Source organism: Nicotiana tabacum, chromosome 1, assembly GCF_000715075.1.
Source record: "Nicotiana tabacum cultivar K326 chromosome 1, ASM71507v2, whole genome shotgun sequence".
In the NCBI taxonomy this organism is placed as follows: Eukaryota; Viridiplantae; Streptophyta; class Magnoliopsida; order Solanales; family Solanaceae; genus Nicotiana; species Nicotiana tabacum.
Window position 1 is genome coordinate 192,981,055 of NC_134080.1, and position 17,497 is coordinate 192,998,551.

Consider the following 17,497-nt stretch of genomic DNA (forward strand, 5'->3'; position numbering starts at 1 on the left):
ACTTCCTCAATTTCTGTTTGACGGGAGGGCATGCCGGGTTGATGGGAAATTTGTGAACCACTAAATCCGTGCTTAACCCTGGCATGTCATCATACGACCATGCAAAAACGTCTTTGAACTCAATAAGTGCTTTGATTAGTTCTTCCCTGATATTCGGCGCAATGTGGATGCTTATTTTAGTTTTCCTGATATCATCTGCATCCTCTAAATTGATAGCTTCTGTGTCATTTAAGTTGGGCTTGGATTTCTCTTCAAACTGGCTTAACTCTCTGTTTATCTCTTCGAAGGCTTCATCCTCATCGTATTCCGATTCATCATCATAATCGACCTCTTGTATAATTAGTTCGGAAGCAGATTGATTTTTTAGACTGGGTTGAAGATCCGTTGTGCATGCCATGTCATTAGAACCAATATAAAGAGAACTGTTCAAAAAGAGAAAAGAAGAAAACAAAGTTAAAACAAAATAAGAAGAACAAAAGCTTTCATTTTATTAAAATACGGGATAACAGAGTTTCACACTTTGCCGAATACAAAACAAAACTGGATTACAACCCTGGAATAATCAAAAAAGACAAGAAAGAAATATCAGAGCCCAATACCAAGACTCCCTCCAGGTAGGAAGGGGAGTAGCCATCCAATTGTTGATATTTGCCCTAGGCCCCACAAACTGTACATCTAACTTACTGGACCCTTCTACAGCTTCTACCATGTTGACATCGGCGAACAACCTTTCGAAGCCCTCATTCAAATTTCCATCTGGCCCGATCAGTGGTCCGAGAACTTTCAGGACCGACAACTTTCTGATACCTACTCTGACAAATGATCTGGATAGGCGCGGGATTGGCTTAGGAAGGACCCAGACTCTTTTCTTCAACTTGCGGGCCTGCCTTGCATCTGCTGTCATAGGCTTCAATCCTAGCCCAAAAGTGTCTAGGTTCTTGGGCAAAGAAACTAGCTGGACCATACCTTGCAGATCAACCCCCAAACCTTTTCCTGGTACAACCCGTTGTTTAGCATTTCCGAGGCTACCATGAAGGTCGGTAGAATTTCATCCCCTATCTCATCTTATCTGTTTCCTCCTTCAGCATTTGATTCTCCGTCCTTTCATCCTCGACACTTTGGTCTGAACTAGTCATGCTTTTTAGTACGTGCCCTTTGGATCTTGTTTGGTAATGGTAATCTGCCAGAACATTCTAACAAACTAACTGTTTCAAAATCTCTGAATATACAACAAACTTGTTAGCGTTAGAGTTTAACACATATTGCAATTTCACGTTGGGGGATGAAATGTTCCTAGGCAGTTTAACCATTTCTAACATGTTTTTGCTTCGACCGCATGCATCATTCCGGCTTACTTTGTTTGTGCCTCGTTTAAGTGTTTCTAAAACTTCCTTTATTTCTCTTTTTATTTCCTTCTTTTCCTTTCTTTTATTCACTTTGCCTTTCTCTTTTTCTTTTTAGTGGTGGTCGAATCTTATGTGGATTGCCTACGTATCATGTCCCCACATGAATCAGACCGGGCGTAGTTCTGCCATAAATAAAGACACCAATTTTTTGAAAATTTATTTCATTACTAAAACTTCTATTACAAACTACCCATTTGGAAAAGGAAAACAAAATACTAACTACGAAGTACTAATCATAATTTGATGCCAAAAGGAAACACACGGACAGACAACAGACTTTTGAAAATTGAAAAAATACAGATTTGAACTAGGAGTACATTAACGCTTTGAATTTTGGTGCCCACGGGGCATCGTTCGGCCTTTCCGCGGGCTTTGGTGCAATGCCCCTTTGCAAGCTTTTCAATTCTTCCATGATTCGGTGGACGTAACCCATGACTGAGGCAAAAAGGGTATCACGGGGTATTTCCTCACATGCTAGGCACCTTATGGTGACGTAATGCCCAATCTCCTCAATTCTACCCCTGATTCTATCCCTTTCCATGAACAGTTGCTCTATTTGTTGATTCTTTGTTCCTAGTACCTGAGCGTTGTAAAGGAGTTGATCCTGAAACTCATTCATCTGTTTCTCCATTCGGGCCATTAGATCATAGTCGCACTTCCTATCTGCTCTAGCATCTCGGGCTTGTCTGAAGATCTGCTCTTTGAGAGTGGACATTTTTTCTCTCAATATGGCGATGTTCCTTTCGTAGTCCCTCTTTATTTGTTGCATAGATCGTGCTCACTCTTTTGCCTTCTTTATCCACTTCACTTGGATTCTCGCTAGACCAGCTTTAGATTTTTCCAGGTCTTCTTGATACTCGAGGACTTTCTTCTTTAAACCATTTACGAGCCTTTCATCAGCCCGACTTCTTTTTGGGTTTCTGGAAGCTATTTGCATTTCCCAGATTTGAGCTTTGAGGACCTCGTTTTCTCTTTTCTCCCTCATCTATAGCGATATGCAAATCTCTCTCAAATTCCAAATCTAAAACTTGCTTCTCCAACTTGCCTATTGTAACCCTGTACTCGTGCTCTTTAGCCAACCAATCCCACTGTTCTTGCGATGCCTTGATGAATTCCTGGAGATGGGGTCTTTTAGCCGGCCTTTCGTGCTCAAGTTCTCTCCTGTACCAAGCAAGGTATTCTGGCGCCACTGCGCCCTTAGCCCGATCCTGCACGCATGTATCTGCTTTTAAACATTGGCATTCACTCCAGATCTGACGGACTCTTGCCTCAGGGAACTGTCCGTCAGGGCTAATCTCAATTACTTGAGCACTAAGATCTTCCTTCTGTGGCACTGTTTGGCATCTCTCGAGTTGTCTCAAAACCCGATATGGCGCGTAAGGCTAAATGCTCTTGAGCCCCATCAATAGAAAGTGGGTCCTAGCTGTCGGCATATGGATGACCTCATCAATGGGCAACCATTCTAGTGTCCACTGTATTTGGCTGGCGGTGAGGGTCCGAAAGAATGATGTCCATGTCGTAACTCCCTCGGGGAGACTGACTCCCTTGATTCTTGTGTAGAACTCTTCTATGCAAGTTTTCTTTGAGGAACCATAACTCAAGAGCTGGGAACGGTGGCAGAGATGCTCAGTCATCCATATTTGTAGCAATAAGTTACACCCCTCGAAAAAGTTCCCTCTGGCTTTGCAGGCTGTGAGAGCTCGGAAGATATCAGATACTATCATAGGAACAAGAGTGCTTTTATCTTGAATGAGCAAGGTACTGACGAACCCGACTATTTTCAGATCAATGTTTCCGTCTTTCCTTGGAAATACCAAAAGGCCCAAAAAGGTTATCATAAAAGCCACTCGTCTATGCTCGTCCCATTTCTGACGGTTACTTTTGCTGCATAACTTGTTACCTGGGTTGTTGAATCCTCCGACATGACCGTATCTGTCGTATATGAAGCGCGGATTACAAAAACCTGCGGCCAAATCTGGGTTATGGACCGTCCTGGGTATCTTTAACAAATCTAAAAACCGATGCACAGTGACAGCTCTTGGAGCAATCAGGTATTTTTGCCTCAACGGAACTTCAGCATTTCCGATGTACCCGGCTATTTCCTTCAAAGTCGGAGTGAGTTCAAAATCGGAGAAGTGGAAGACATTGTGTGCCAGGTCCCAGCAGGTGACCAAAGCTCTTATGATATCCCCCCGAGGCTGGATTTCCAATAAACCCGTAAGACCTTTTAGATATTTCTTGACCTCTTCTTGCCCTTCACCACCTAAATCATCCCACCATAGCCGCAACTTGAAAGAGATTTTAGTCATTATTGAAAAAGGTTCATTTTGTATCGTGCTCATCCTGCACATTTATTAAGGTGATTAAGAAATAAAATTTATTTGACTTAACAAATTGACTATTTTTTAATTTTCCACAGATTAAAAGGAAGATCCGATTCCGCACATGGCTTTTCAGCACTTCGGGAACGAAGACTTTAAAGCTGGGTGAGTCAACCGGTCAAAAATCCAAAAATGACTAAAAGTGGCCGTTTATGCAAAGTCAACCTTCCGGCGTCCCTTTCGGGAACATTCGGCTATTCTTGCCAAAAACGGCATCACCCGACTTATTTACGTTGACAATTAAAATTTGACATTTTTTTTTGCTATTTTTGTAAAAGGAGAGGTTGGACCCGATGAGGGTTGCCTATGTATCCCGCACCCTGTGAGAATCAAACCGGCGTAGTTCGGGTAGATAAAACAAACTTCTTTTGAAAACTGAAAACAAGACTCTTTTCAATGGCAAATAAAACCATTTTTCATAAACAAGACCTTTTTTTTCAAAAATTCGACAGAGTTTCGACGCTATTTGGACATTGATTTTTTTTTCAAAATAGGCGATTAACTACCTCTATCTCTCTTTCCTCAAAGTATTCAAAAATCGGTCAGCATGCAAGTTCGAAGCAAACAAATGCATAGGTAGCAAGTAGGATGCATCAAGATGGTCTTTTGTCGTTTTGGTACACCTGTCCTAGACAGACCCAACCCCTATGTTGAGCCTCCAAAGTCAAATGCACATGATGCAAACAAATGTTCCTACTAGGGATCCGGCATGAAGCTGAGTTATTCTAGGTTTGTAACCTGGGTATTTGTTCTAGACTGTGTACCCGAGCGGACAACTCGAGTCGAGGAGGGGGCTACGTACCGGGGACCCGCGGGATCGTCCGGCTTTGTAACTTGTCTGGCCTCTTTCTTATTTCAGAGTATAACACTAACAGAATAGGGAGTCTCAACCAGTAAGCAACATCCCCGGAGGTAAGAAGAGAAGGGTTTCGGCACAGTTTATATACAGTTCAGATAATATCAAAGCGGTAAAAGCATCATTTAGCACATTAGGCCCAAACATGTAAAAATCACATAAAACCAAATATAATAATTTATCTAAGCTCGAATTCTTGAACCCTAATCCAGAGATTCTGGGTTCTGATCCCCAGCAGAGTCGCCAGAGCTGTCACACCTCCTTTTTACCTATACCCCCGTGAAGGGACGTAAAGGGAGTTTTTCCAATTAAAGGACAATCGAAACGAGATTTATTATTTAATTCAGAGTTGCCACTTGGGGAGATTTATGGTGTCCCAAGTCACCTGTTGAATCCCGAATCAAGGAAAAGATTAACTCTGTATTACAGTCCGCGAACCAGAAATCCGGGTAAGAAATTTTGTTAACCCGGGAGAAGGTGCTAGGCATTCCCGAGTTCCATGGTTCTAGCACGGTCACTCAACTGTCATATTCGACTTATTTATCTGATTTTAATTCATATTGAACCTATGTGCAAATTTAAACTTTTTACCGCTTTTATTATTTGTTATTTTTTTTCAACGAGAATTGCAACGTCGTGAAAACGCATCTCGAACCACGTCACATCAATGCAACCGTGGTTGTTGACACATCTCGACTCCATTGAGATTTGGATTTGGGTCACATAAGTGTGCACCCGAGTTTAAGAAAGTAAATTATTAAAGGTGCGCCTAAAGCGACTAGCGTATCATTATTTTGGGTAAGGCCGTGAAATTTTGCTATACGGCTCATCCCGAAGTCTAAGTAATTTTACCAACACGTATAGAGGGCCCCACAGCTTGTGTATTTTTTTTTTGTCGAGGCTCGTCTCACTCATTATTATGTCCATCCTAAAGTGAACTAAGATTTTCTAATTAATTTGTCTCTAAAAATAAGGAAAAATCCTAATCGATTTTGTCAAGGGCCTAAAACAATAATTGTAAACCAAATATGTCTCAAGGCTCAAGGATAAGCCCGAAAAATGTGAATTGGCACAACCAAAAGCCGGCCCAACGTAGTCTTTGGCCCATGCCCATGCGAGTATACAAATAAGGTAAAACCCGGGCCATTCGTTAAAGCGCTAAAGCTCAGATGGCCTGGAATTAGGCTGATTACTAGACCGACGCAGCTTCAGTTGAATCAATTCAAGTACCCATCGAAATTACTGCGTCTTTTTACTCAAATGAACAGAACATGGTTTGAAGATTAGATTATTTTAACTACTGGTCCGTTTTTACTAAAGGTGAAATAGCAAATTAAGAGGTAGCTTTGAGTTCGACAACAAGATTGCATATCAAGCCTTCAAGGATTAGACTATTGGTCATACACTTCTACCAACGCTAGTTAACACCTATATATTAAGAACTAATCTGCATGATATGAGTTACTGCAATACAATACATGCTCAACTGGACATCAAACTCGATTTCAAATCCAACTGTTTCCGACTTTTCTTTTTAAACATAAATGAACACTAAACTACACATACACCCATTGTACTGAATTGCAGTTAGATAGTCACGAATTTGAATTGGTTCAAAGCAGTTCAAAGGCGGTTTATTACAAGTTGTAGATTCAGCCATTCCAAATTACGTAAACAAACAGTCCTAATTACAATTCAAACCATTACATTCAATTATAAGGAAGATATAGTAGCTACTAAAGTTTTCCAATGAAGTTAGGTTTCCATTTCATTTTATTTCAGCCAAACTCTACATGATGTGGAGATTCAACATGTACCTGGATTGGAAAACAGGACAAGAAGAAGGAGAAGTCAGCAGCAGGTAAGCAACAGACAATACAGCAGCAATGGGATTCAGAACAGCTCCAAAAACCAGTTTTAAAACCAGAATAACACTCAACCACAACCCAGAATGAGTTTGTCAACCAACAGCAATACAGACACCCAAAACAGAACAAACTGAGCTCGGATAAGTTCAGAAACAGAATCAATAGACTGCCAAATAGATTCAACAATCAAAAGGGGCAAGAACAAGTGCTTGGAATCTGAATTCTGCCTAGAACTCAATAGAACAGTACCCTTTCTTTTAAACTCTCTCTCAGAACTGATTCAAGACTCAAAAATATTCTTCTCAGATTCATTTTTCCTCTCTCCAGGTCTCTCTTCAGATTTTTTAGAATCCCCCTTCTGTCTAAAAATGACTCTATATATAACCCCCCAAAGCAGGCCTGCCCCCCTCAACTCTCAAAAGCACGAATTTTTAAACTAATTCTGCCCATCATCTCTCAAACCCCACTATATTATGTTATTCCTCTTTTTAATTCATTTGTTCCCCACTACCCTTGTCTTTTCTTTATTTAAATTCAAATAGGTATGGGTATCCATTTCTTAATCCATTCCATTTAAAGCCTTTCATACCATTATGTTTTGTTCCCCATTAGCACTAACAAATGCATTAGTTTAACGTTACTTAAGTACTTTACTGACAGCCCACTTAAACTAGCCATTTTTAAACTTTTTAATTCCCAAATTACCCTCCTAAAGCCCCTGAAATTACTATCCTACCCAAACCCCTTTCAATCTGTACCAAATCCATCAACTATAACCAATACAACTTATCAAATTCAATCAGTAATTCAAACTAGAACGCAGGTCAGATCAAATAGCATACAAATAAAGACCAATGCATTTGAACAAAAATCATATTGAACTACCAAGGTCAAATTTCAGACCATGATTGACACAGATACATGGGAATGACTAACTATGTTCACAATCCTAAATCAAACAAAATGAATGAAATACTGTCACATACTGGATGAACATAACTGAATATATGTAAAATGATGAACAACAAAACAAACAAGGAATCAGACATCACAGAAAGTGAGATCATTTGAACTAGTAATACTAGTAACCAATTACAAGACTAAACACAGTTTTTGTGCAAGAACATTACGGGCACTGACCCTTACAACCAAACTAAAAAGACAAACATACTTAAACGATGCAACATATGCCAATTGGCCAAGACGAGAAAAACTGGACCAGAAAAAGGTCCGAAAGAGGAAGAGGATTAATTGACCTAAATGACGAACTAATCAGTCAGAAATAGGACAAAAACAAAAGAAAAGGGCAAACAAAAGAAATACCTCGATATTTTAGACCAAACCCCATCTATTTCAGTTTGAACTTCGCCTTGAGACTTTGAAGCCAAAACGGACCTTAATCAAGTGTTCTCGACTGAGAACACTTGACTACAGTCGGTTAAGACCTCAAATCTTTTGGATTGATTCCTAGGTTTGTTCTTCTAGGGCTCGTTCAGTCGATTTAGGATTCGTCCGGTTCCGGCTCGATTCGAGCCAGACCAAGGGCGTTTTAGGCACGAGGGAGGTCAGGTGGATAGCTGGTGTGAGTTTGGGGTTCATTAGATGAACTAGGGTTTTGGGTCCTGAGCTTCGATCGAAGATTCGAAAAAGGCGGGGATGATTTGAGGACAACGGAGTGAGGATTCAGGTTGAGGGTGGTTAGGAGGCTCAGGGGTGTTAATTTGAGGGTCATCGGAGAAGGTGAGGTTTTAGGTTGATTCTGTAATTGAATATTCGAGAAGCTGTGGCGTGATTCGAGGTTAATAGAGTATGGAATCGTGTTGAGGGAGGTTAGGAGGTTCAGGGGTGTTATTTGGGTGGCCGACGGCGTCGTTACCGCCGGGTTTCAGGCGAAGGCATGGGGTGGCAGCTCTAGGGTTTCGAGAGGTCGTTTGGTCTGTGGTTTGGGAGACGAGGAAGAGGGGTTAGGAAATGAGGGGGGTAAGAGGTTTAGGAGTTTGGTATATTGAGATGGTGAGATTAATGTGGTCCGTTGGATCAATGAAGATTGACGACCTGGATCAATTCCCTTAATAGGAATGGCGTCGTTTGGTTTTAGTAGGGGATGGGGCGGTTCGGGGCCACGGGTCGGGTATGGGGTTACGGGTGAGGGCGGAGTGATCTGGACCATTGATCAAGTGAGATCAATGGACCAGACTGAGCGTGACAAAAACGACGTCGTTTGGACGATCGTAGTGGGCGGATCAGTTGGACCGGGTTAGACACAAAATTTGGTCTGGATTTGGTCAAAATTAATATAGCCCAGTCCGATTTCTCTTCTATTTTTTCATTTTTGTTCTCTTTCCTTTTTAAACCAATCTTCAAAAATTAAAAACCTAAAAATCCTAATTTAAATTGTAAAACCAAAATTAACTTAAAATGCTAATTAACTCTTAAAAACAAATATCACACAAAATTGAATAAAAGAAAATTACATAATTTTGACATTAAATATTAAAACGCGAAGTACATTATTTTTTTGTGAATTTTTCATTTTTGTAGAACACACTTAACTACTCCTAATTACAGAATTAAATCCTAAATGCAAATGCGACATATTTTTATATTTCTTCATAATTAAAGTAAAAACAAACGTGCACATGCAATTACAAATAAATCACAGGCAACACAAAACTATTTTTTTTGATTTTTTTTGGAGTAGTTCTCGTAGGGAAAAAATCACGTGCTCACACCGGGTATGCCACCCGACAGGGATATTGATTTCTGTATTGATTTGGCTCTAGGCACTCAGCCCATTTCTATTCCGTCGTATCGTATGGCCCAGCTCGAGTTGAAAGAGTTGAAGGAGCAGTTGCAGGACTTGCTTGAGAAAGGTTTCATTAGGCCGAGTGTTTCGCCTTGGGGTGCGCCGGTATTTTTTGTTAAGAAGAAGGATGGATCAATGAGAATGTGTATTGATTACCAGCAATTGAACAAGGTTACAATCAAGAATAAGTACCCACTGCCGAGGATTGATGATTTGTTTGATCAGCTTCAAGGTTCCAAGGTATTTTCGAAGATCGACTTGAGATCTGGCTACCATCAGTTGAGGATTAGGGCATCTGATGTCCCTAAGACAACTTTCCGCACTCGGTACGGGCACTATGAGTTCTTGGTGATGTCATTCGGGTTGACAAATGCCCCAGCAGTTTTTATGAATTTGATGAACCGAGTGTTCAGGCCTTATTTGGATTCATTCGTGATAGTCTTCATTGATGATATTTTGATTTATTCCCACAGTCGGGAGGAGCACGAGCAGCATCTTAGAGTGGTTCTTCAGACCTTGAGGAATAGTCAGTTATATGCTAAGTTCTCGAAGTGTAAGTTCTGGTTGAGTTCAGTTGCATTCCTAGGTCATGTTGTATCAACAGAGGGTATTCAGGTTGATCCGAAGAAGTTTGAGGCAGTCAAGAACTGGCCTAGACCAGCATCAACTACAGAGATTTGCAGCCCCGATGATCAGGTTGACCCAGAAGGGTGCCCAGTTCTGGTGGTCGGATGAGTGTGAGGCGAGCTTTCAGAAGCTCAAGATAACTCTAACTACGGCACCGGTGTTGGTTTTGCCCATAGGTTCAGGGCCTTGTATAGTTTATTGTGATGCATCTGGTATTAGACTTGGCGCAGTGTTGATGCAGGATGGCAAAGTCATTGCATATGCTTCGCGATAGTTGAAGATTCATGAGAAGAACTATCCGGTTCATGATTTGGAGTTGGCAGCCATTGTTCACGCGTTGAAGATTTAGAGGCATTATCTGTATGGTGTGGCATGTGAGGTGTTCACGGATCACAAGAGTCTTCAGTATTTATTCAAGCAAAAGGAGATGAATTTGAGGTAGGAGAGGTGGTTGGAGTTGTTGAATGACTACAATATCACCATCTTACATCACCCGGGAAAGGCCAGTGTGGTGGCTGATGCTTTGAGTAGGAAATCAGCTAGTATGGGCAGTCTTGCTTATATTCCGATCGGTGAGAGACCGCTTGCTTTGGATGTTTAGGCTTTGGCCAATCAGTTCGTGAGGTTGGATGTTTCTGACCTAGTCGGGTGTTAGCTTGCGCGGTCGCTCATTCTTCTTTATTGGAGCATATCCGTGATCGCCAGTATGATGATCCCCATTTGTGTGTCCTCAGAGATACGGTGCAGCACGTAGGTGCCAAGCAGGTTACCTTAGGTGATGATGGAGTTTTAAGATTGCAGGGTCGAGTTTGTGTGCCTAAAGTGGATGGACTCCGCGAGTTGATTTTAGAGGAGGCCCATAACTCTCGGTACTCTATTTATCCGGGCGCCACAAAGATGTATCAGTATTTGCGGCAGCATTATTGGTGGCGAAGAATGAAGAAGGATATCGTAGCATTTGTGGCTCGGTGTTTGAATTGTCAGTAGGTTAAGTATGAGCATCAGAGGCCTGGTGGTTTGTTCTAGAAGATTGAGATTCCTGAGTGGAAGTGGGAGCGGATCACTATGGACTTCATTGTTGGACTCCCATGGACTCAGAGGAAGTTTGATGTAGTGTGGGTTATTGTTGATAAGCTGACCAAGTCAGCGCATTTCATTCCTGTGGCAGTCTCTTATTCTTCCGAGAGGTTGGCTGAGATCTATATCCGGGAGATTGTTCGTCTTCATAGTGTGCCCGAATCTATCATTTCGGACCAAGGTATGCAGTTTACCTCACATTTCTGGATAGCAGTTCAGCGAGAGTTGGGCACGCGAGTTGAGTTGAAAACAACATTTCATCCTCAGTCGGACGGGCAGTCCGAGCGGACTATTCAGATTTTGGAGGATATGCTCCGAGCTTGTCTCATTGACTTTGGAGGCTCGTGGGATCAGTTTTTGCCTTTAGCAGAGTTTGCCTGCAACAACAGCTACCAGTCGAGTATCTAGATGGCTCCTTATGAGGCTTTATATGGTAGGCAGTGTCGGTCTCCGATTGGATGGTTTGAGCCAGGAGAGGCTCAGTTATTAGGTATGGATCTAGTTCAGGATAGTTCGTACAGCTCAATCCAGGTAAAAGGGTTATGTCGATCGCAGGGTTCGAGATTTGGATTTCATGGTTGGTGAGCGGGTATTGCTTCGAGTGTCGCCTATGAAGGGCGTGATGAGTTTTGGGAAGAAGGACAAGCTTAGCCCTAGGTTCATTGGCCCATTTGAGATTCTTGATCGAGTGGGAGAGATGGCTTATAGAATTGCATTGTCGCCGAGCTTATCAACCGTGCATCCAGTGTTTCATGTGTCCATGCTTCAGAAATATCACGGCGATCCATCCCACGTGTTAGATTTCAGCACTGTCCAGTTGGACAAGGACTTGTCTTATGAGGGAGAGCCAGTAGCTATTCTAGATCGGTAGGTTCGTCAGTTGAGATCGAAGAGTTTTCCTGCTATTCGTATTCAGTGGAGAGGTCAGCCTCTTAATGCATCGACCTGGGAGTCTGAGTCCGATATGCGGAGCCGTTATCCCCATCTTTTCCCTGACTCTGGTACTTCCTTCTTATGTCCGTTCGAGGACGAACGATTGTTTTAGAGGTGGAGAATGTGATGACCTTTCCAAAAGTTCATCACTTGCTTTTAAATTAAATTCTATGTTTCCGAGGCCTTGAAAACCTCATTTAGCATCACCTCGATTTGCGTGTGCAGTCCGGGCGTAGCCAGAAAGCTTATATGTGGAAATCTATGAAAAATGATAAATTTTGACTATAAAATGAATAAATCTGACTTTGGTCAACGTTTTGGGTAAATGGACCCGGACCCATGATTTGACGGTCCCGGAGGGTCCGCAGGAAAATATGGGACTTGGAGTTTGCCCGAAATCGAATTCCGAGGTCCCAAACCCGAGAAATAAATTTTTTTAAAGAAAATTATTTTCTGAAATGGGTTAAAGGATTTTGAAATGAATTTTGATTAGAACATGTTGGTATCGAGCCCGTATTTTGGTTCCGCCATCTAGTACATGTCTTATATATGATTTAAGATGATTCTGCCGAGTTTGGTAAGAAACGGAATCCGTTTGACGTTATTCGGACCGTAAATGCAAAGTTTGATGCTTTAAGAAGTTTTGAAATATTTCATTGATTTTGAGGTTTAATTTGTTGTTATTGAGGTTATTTTGGTGATTTGATCGCACGGATAAGTTCGCATAATGTTATTGAGTTAGTACGTATGTTTGGTTTTGAGCCCCGAGGCTTCGGGTGTGTTTCGAATGTGTTTTGGAAGGTTTTTGAAACTCAAAATGTTGCAGGTTTCTGCTGTTCAGTGCCCAGGGATTTAATCTTCGCGTTCGCGTGGTCCCTCTCGCGAACGCGTAAGGCAAATCTCCTAGGTGCCAGATTTCTTCTTCGCGAACGCGAAGCTTGAGACGTGAATGCGAGGCTGAGGGGGGGATACCCTTCGCGAACGCGTCCATGCACTCGCGAGCGCGTAAGGTTAAAGGCCCGGGGAGGGGTCACCATTTTGTGCATCGCGAACGTGGCCACTAGCCCACGAACGCGTAGGCTTGAGGAGCCAAAGCTCCGCGAATGCGAGCCGTCTTCCACGAACGCGAAGGTCTGTCAGACCTAACTCATCGCGAACGCGATGACCAATTTTGCCCAGTTATTTTAAGTTTCAAAAACAGAATGGCATACGGGATTTTCATTATTTTTCACAAACTTCATCTTCTCCACACCTCTTGGGCGATTTTTGAAGAAGAACTTCACCATAGCTTCATAGGTATGTAAACTTAAGCTCGTTTTTCTTCCATTTTTATCAACACCCACTAGATTTCTAGGCCTAAAATATGTGATTAAGGGTAGAAAATTAGGGATTTAGGTAGAGTTAGGGCTTTTTGATTATTTGGGAATTTGACCTCATTTTGGGGTCGAATTTCAAAACAAATTATATATTTGGGCTCGTGGGTGAATGTGTGATCGGGTTTTGGTCCGAACCTCGTGTTTTGATCAAGCGGGCCCGGGGTCAATTTTTGACTTTTTGGGAAGAATGATTAGAAAGCTATAATTAAGCATTAGAATTGGTTTATTGATCTTATAAAGTCGATTATGTATAGATACAATTGATTTGGAGCCGAATTCAAAGGGAAAAGCGGTGTTTGAGGCTTGAGTTGTCCGTGAAAGTTCGAGATAAGTGTTTGGTCTAACCTTAGGTGAGGGATTAGGAGTCCAGTCCTATTTGCTATGTGGTAATTGTTGAGTACGACTTATAAGCATGGTGACGAGTATCTATACGTTGATGTCTAGCATGCCCGTGAGTCTTTATATTGTGATTATCATGACTTCGTTGTATCTTTCATGCCTTGGTGATGGTTTCTATTTGTTGTATAAAGTTTGTGGAAAGAATTGTGACCTATGAATATTGAGGAGCGTTGGCTCAAGTTGTATAACGAATTGTGAAAATATAAGTGACAATTGAACTTTTAGAGCATTGGCTTGAATTGTGAAATGAGTTGTGAATGTATAAGTGATAATTGAACCTCTAGAGCATTGGCTCGAGTTGTGAAGCGAATCGTGAAGTAAAAAAAATGAGAAAGAGAAGAGATCATTATGTTGTCACCCTTGCCGGGCTATTGTTTATTTAATTGTTATCTCCCTTGCCGGGATTTAATTGTTGACTTGTTGCTCCCTTGCCGGGATTGTTATTGCAATTTCCTTTATTTCCTTGCCCTATTGTTTGTGATTGTTGTTTGGGTGAGGAAGAGAGTTAAAACACGAAGGGTGATGTCGTGCATTGTTTGTTTCACGAGAAAAGAGTGTAAAGCACGAAGGGTGGTGCCGTGCCGCACGATGTACCATTCTGTGCCTATTATATTGATTGCATGGTGAGGAAAGTGTGTAAAACACGAAGGGTGATGTCATGCCGCACGATGTACCATTCCGTGCCTATTGTATTGATTCTTAGGGTGAGGGCGAGAGTAAAAGCACGAAGGGTGATGCGGTGCACTTGTCCTTGATTTCCCTGATTCTTGCTAATAATTGAGTTATGTTGTCCTTTACGTTTATTTACTGATTTTCTGTTGTTGCTTGATTTTATTTCGAGATTATAGATCCCCTTACCCTATTTGCCTAGTGATTGTTGTTTGGGTGAGGAAGAGCGTAAAGCACGAAAGGTGATGTCATGTATTGTTTTGGTGAGACAGTGTTAAAGCACGAAGGGTGATATCGTGTATTATTTTGGTGAGGGATAGTAAAAGCAAGAAGGGTGATGCCGTGCACTTGTGTTTGATTTCCTAATTTTTATTGATAACTGTGTTACGATTTCTCTACACTAAATTGTTGGTTTCCTGTTTATACTTGTTGTACCCCGCAACATGATTTCCCCTTCCTATTTTCAATTGAACTGTGGTGATCCTCATATTTATTTGTTGCTCTTCTGTTACTACTCGATGTTTCCCCACAGCATGTTTTCCCCCTCCCATACTTGACTGTATATGACTGTTTCTTTCTGTACTTCTTTTCCGCTGTATATAGTTAAATTGCACAGGTTTGTTTGGTAGTCTGGTCCTAGCCTTGTCACTACTTCGCCGAGGTTAGGCTGGGCACTTACCAGCACATGGGGTCGGTCATGCTGATACTACACTCTGCACTCTTTTGTGCAGACCCCAGTGTGTAGACTTCGGACTGTAGTGAGATTGCTGAATGTTGTTCATCAGGCGACCCGAGGTAGCCCTGCAGGCGTTCGTAGGCCTTGACGTCTCCTTCTATCTACTTTCCTGTTTCTACATGTATTTCCAGAGACAGTGTTATATTTAATTCTTTCAGACCTTTATTTGTAGAATTCTTAGACCGTTTGTGAAACTGTAACACCAGTTCTGGGTAGTCGAGACTCAAACAGTTGTAATAGATATTCATGTTCAGATGGCTTATTGTTTTATTCCGCTTATGTTATATTCCGTCGTTTAAATGTTATTTCTTCGTAATTGTTAAAGAGAATAAGATTGGTAAAAAGGTAGATGGTTCAATAATTGGCTTGCCTAGCTCATATTAGTAGACTCCATCACGACTCCCGAGGGTGGGAAATCCGGGTCGTGACACAGAGCCAGGATTTAAAACTTATGAATTTGGGATTCTAAATCTTTTAAGTTATTGGGTTTTAAATTAATAATCCGTACATATTCAATAATTTTTTAAAACAAAGTATATAGTTTGAACAAAAAATATTGGGTTCGGACGAACCCATAAGTTTTACTCTACCTCCGCCCCGTGAATATACCACAACTTATGCTATTACACCTGCATATGATTGTCTTAGTTGTTTTTCAACTAATCAATTATGACTCTTACATTTTAAATTCTTACAAAAATTTAAATTTTGTAATTTATAATACATTTCTTTAAAGTATAGTACTCTTGCCTTTTATCACCTTTAAACCAACTAGCAATTTCTTGGCAGAAGGTTTTTATTAATTTTACACTCTTGTTATCACAGGATAACAAGAATTTTCGAATTGCTTAAAAAATTTTGACCAGAACTTAGGATTTTTGCACAAGAATAAGGTTAAACGATTCCAAATAATCTTTTTCCTCAATAATTTCAAATATATTTTTTCAAATTTCAATTAATAAATCTTATCCGAATATATCGTTAGATACAGCTGGTTATAGTACAAAAATGAAACAAAAATTTCTTCGAACACTTTACGAACGTACTGACAGATGCTTGTATTTGTTAGATGGATTCGGAAAGAAAGGGAGTTACCTTACACTTTCTTTTTATGGCCAACTCTGTTCCATGCCATGTGCAGTCAAAAGTGAATTCAGAGTTTTACCGCAGTAATTACATATATAGATGAAAAGTCAAATGTAATGAGTACGAGTAAATCAATTGCCTAACATCTCCCATTTTTGTGTAATGGACCATTCCTTGAATCTATGAGAGACGTTGACGTAACAATCCTTCCTATTGAAAACTGCATAGCCATATTGTGCAATTAATGAATCCATCGGCGGAGTTCAATGAAAAATTATAGTGTATATAATATACATAAATGTTGAATTTTCTTGAATTTAACTAGATAGAAAATAAAAATATTGGTGATAGTACTTCTTAATTAATTTGCAGAACTTTGATGGAATGAAAAGATTTCTGGTATGGAGCGTCTTTCTCTCTTTTATTAGATCTTATTATATGATAAATTTGGATTAGAGGGAGATGCTTTAATCGTGTAGTGATTGAGGTACATCAAGAAAAGTTGGTTTTCAAGTCTTAAAAGTATAAGATGCATTCAAAATTTATAAGCGGTTTAGCTAAGCTTCTAAAATCAGCTTATTTTAATAAGTAAAGTTTTGGTAAAAAATAGTTTGCGTTTAGTTAATTAATTTAAAAAGCACATTAAGCAACAATTAATGTTTGACCAAACTTTTAAAAAAGTGCTTCCAAATATATTTTTGTCAAAAATGCTTTTCAAAAAAGTACGCGAAACTACTTTTTCTGCTTCTCCAAAATTGATTTTGTTTCTGCTCAAAAGTACTTTTTTCCTTCTAAAAGCTTGACAAAAAACAAATATATCTTTTCTGGAAAAAAAATACTTTTGAATTTGGAGAAGCTTGCCAAACAAAGTCTGGTTATTCTCCTACATTCATAGTAGTATTTTTTTCAATGTCTTTGCAAGCCAATGTTATAAAATAATAAACTACTATATATCAAGTTTGATTGTATTGATAATATAAAATTTTCTTATATTGTTACTGCATATAACTCAATTCCGATTCCATAATCATCATACTAGATTTTCTTTTTTGACTTTCTTTCAACTATTTTTTCGTTTTCTTCTATGCCAAACTTTTCTTTCCTCTTACTCCCACAATCATTTTACACACGCAAAATCTATTCATCATTTTCAGCTAAAACAATTTCGTCTTTTTTCTTGTTATGTGCGAGGTTTTTCCAATATTAGCTTTTGGGAAAACGCAGGCGACAAGAAGGCAAATTGTTATTCTGACAAAGAAAAAAAATTACTTAGGGGT